The 3,400-nt window shown below is 53.4% G+C and overlaps 2 protein-coding genes across 2 annotated transcripts in view; one reads left to right on the top strand and one right to left on the bottom strand.

The window, feature by feature from the left end:
- LOC125487774 (activated CDC42 kinase 1-like) overlaps positions 1–3,400 on the top strand; it is a 23,082-nt gene that overhangs the window by 2,433 nt on the left and 17,249 nt on the right. The window lies entirely within an intron of this gene.
- LOC109925754 (ephrin type-B receptor 4-like) overlaps positions 1–3,400 on the bottom strand; it is a 190,249-nt gene that overhangs the window by 180,563 nt on the left and 6,286 nt on the right. The window lies entirely within an intron of this gene.

Raw genomic sequence — 3,400 nt, 5'->3', positions numbered from 1 at the left:
CTCTCTCTCTGTCTCTCCCTCGCTCTCTCTCTGTCTTGCTCTCTCTGTCTGTCGCTCTCTCTCTCTGTCTCTCTCCGATGTGTTGACATCTCTCTATAATGTGAAGCCCACAGCTGTACAGAGGCCTGTGATGTGCGAATGAGGGCACAGTCTTGTTGGAGTGGCCTCTCACAGCTAAGTTCAAACCCTATCCCGCCCCCTTGACCTGTCCGTCCTCCCTGGACTGACCTATCCCCTTCCTAACTCCCTACCTACACTCACCTTTCCTGGCCCCATCCCCGCCTCTTCGACCTGTTTGTTTCCTCTCCACCTATCCTCTCCTCTATCCCTCTTCTATCCGCCTCCCACTTTCTCCCTATTTATTTCAAAACCCCCTTCCCCTCCCCCTTTTCTGATGAAGGGTCTAGGCCCGAAACATCAGCCTCTCTGCTCCTATGATGCTGCTTGGCCTGCTGTGTTCATCCAGCCCTGCACCTTGTTGTCTCAGATTCTCCAGCATCTGCAGTTCCTACTATCTCTAAGTTCAAATATCAGTGGCTGGGGGAGGGGAGGGGAGTTTAAATGCAGTGAAATGAACGGGAAGCTGGTCAGTGCAATGGCAACCAGGAAATGGGCATCGATTGGTGTAAAAAAACCCAACTGGCACCTTTTGGGGAGGGCAATCCCCCGTCCTCATCCGGCCAGGCCAACCAAAGTGACCCTGGGGTGCAGGTTCACAGTTCCCTGGAAGTGGAGTTGCAGGTAGACAGGGCGGTGAAGAAGGTGTTTGGTACGCTCGCCTTTATTGGTCAGTGCATTGAGTGTAGGAGTTGGGAGGGTCATGTTGCGGCTGTACAGCACATTGGTTAGGGCCACTTTTGGAATACTGCGTTCAGTTCTGGTCTCCCTGCTATAGGAAGGATGTTATTAAACTGAAGGTGGTGCAGAAAAGATTTATAAGGATGTTGCGGGGGTTGGAGGGTTTGAGCTGTAGGGAGAGGCCGAATAGGCTGGGGCTATTTTCCCCGGAGTGTCGGAGGCTGAGGGGTGACCTTACAGAGGTTTATGAAATCATGAGGGGCATGGATAGGGTGAATAGCCAAGGTCTTTTCCCCAGGGTAGGGGAGTCCAAAACTAGAGGGTATAGGTTTAAGGTGAGAGGGGAAAGATTTAAAAGGGACCTAAGGGTTAACTTAGGTGCGTGTATGGAATGAGCTGCCAGAGGAAGTGGTGGAGGCTGGTACAATTACAACGTTTAAAAGGCATCTGGATGGGTACATGAATAGGAAAGGTTTACAGGGATATGGGCCAAATGCTGGCAAACGGGACTAGATTAATTTAGGATATCTGGTTGGCACAGACGAGTTGGGCCAAAGGACCTGTTTCCATGCCTTTTGACTCTATGACTGTACACGTGACTCCATTCCCACAGTGTCAGTGGGTTGGCTCTTAACTGCCTTCTGGGATAGATAAGCCACACAGTTCACGGGGTTAGTTAGGGATGGGTTGGCCATTACAACCACATCCCACGAACAAAACAAGCAACAATCCTGTTTGGAGCTCAGGAGAAACATGTATATCGAAATGAGGATTTGGGACTCGCCTCCCAAGGTCAAGATGACCCCCTTTGCAAACACCAACTTCATTTTCCACAATCGTTGGGTCCAGTCACAAAACTGACTGATTGTGACAGCTCCACCAGTTCAGTCTTTTTATGGAATTCCTACAGTGCCAGATGGAGGCCATTCAACCCAACGACACAGCACTGACCCTCCGTACAGCATCGCAACCCATCTCCATCACCCCACCTGGCCTACACATCCCTGGACACACATCACAGGGCTAACTACCATGCTCCACCGTTCAATACGATCACGACTGATCCAAACGTCCTCACATCCACTTTCCCCATTACCCTCCATTCCCCGGCCGATCAACAATCTGTCTCAGAACTACAAGTTGAATTTGCACAAAACAGCTCCATCTTAGTAACACAAGACCTGAAGCCTGGATCACAGATTCCCTCCCACAGTGTGGCCATTCAGCCTATCGAGTCCACACCGACCCTCTGAAGATCATCCCACCCAGACCCATCCCCCTACCCTATCCCTGTGACCCTGCATTTCCCATGGCTAATCCACCCTAACCTGCTTGTCCCTGGACACTATGGGACAATTTAGCACGGCCAACCCACCCTAACCTGCACATCCCTGGGCACTATGGAACATTGTAGCACGGCCAATCCACCCTAACCTGCACATCCCTGGACTGTGGGAGGAAACCGGAGCACCCGGAGGAAACCCACGCAGACACGGGGAGAATGTGCAAACTCCACACAGTCAGTCGCCCGAGGGTGGGATTGAACCCGGGTCCCTGGTGCCATGAGGCAGCGGCGCTAACCACTGAGGCACCATGCCACCCCCTCACAATAGCTTAAGGGATTGTGTGAACAGCAGGGTGAAAGTGAGTGCGTTAACAGAGGGTGAAATGTGAGAGAGGTGGGACGGGGTGCTGAGGTTTAGGGTAGGGAAGGAATGCTGGAGCTTACAAAGCCTGGGGAACTGAAGGGAGGGTGCCTAATGGCGGGAAGTGATGGGAATTAGGGTGGTACATGGGATGACGGTTCTGGGCAAGAGACTGTGTGGGCTTAGGCACGAGGCAGAGGTTGGGGGGGGGGGCAAGGCTGCCCGATGACGATCATAACCCATCTCCCTCCTCTCCAAGTTTTGACATCACCCCCCACCACCCCCACCTCCTCCTCCATCAGCTGGAAGGTGGTGATGAGCTCGAATGAGTGAGGGTCCAAGAGAAGGGACTGGAAATACATTCCCTCTCCCTCCCCCTCCCAAAGTTCTGGCCGCAATACAATCCCTACCCCCCACCCAACACCCCACCCAGCCCCCACCCCACCCATCCACCTCGCTCACCCCCTTCTCCGAGGTTTCTTAGAGAGAGAGAGATGCAGCCGAGCAAGGTTTGGCTTCAAACTCAAACGCAGTGGATTGCAAACAGATGTTTTCTCTTTAAACCCAGGGAATTAAAAAGCTGGGAGTTCCAGGCATCTGCTCCTACCGTAGCCTCCCCTCCCCAACAGGGAGAGGTACTTCTGCACTCGGTGCCTGCAACTGCATTCAACTAGCACCCAGAACACTGCAACACCGTCAGCAGGAGAGGACATCACAGCAGAGCCAGTGAAGGGGTTTCTAGCAGCTGCTGCTGGAGACAGAGAGAGACCCTGGGGTCAGGGAGGGATAGGGACAGAGAGAGAGAGAGAGACACTTCAGGGTCAGATGGGACAGGGACAGAGAGAGAGAGAGAGAGAGACCCTGGGGTCAGGGAGGGACAGGGACAGAGAGAGAGAGAGACCCTGGGGTCAGGGAGGGACAGGGACAGAGAGAGAGAGAGACCCTGGGGTCAGGGA

The sequence above is a fragment of the Rhincodon typus genome, chromosome 45 (assembly GCF_021869965.1).
Source record: "Rhincodon typus isolate 14 chromosome 45, sRhiTyp1.1, whole genome shotgun sequence".
Lineage (NCBI taxonomy): Eukaryota > Metazoa > Chordata > Chondrichthyes > Orectolobiformes > Rhincodontidae > Rhincodon > Rhincodon typus.
This window is presented reverse-complemented; position numbering and strand designations above follow the sequence as displayed.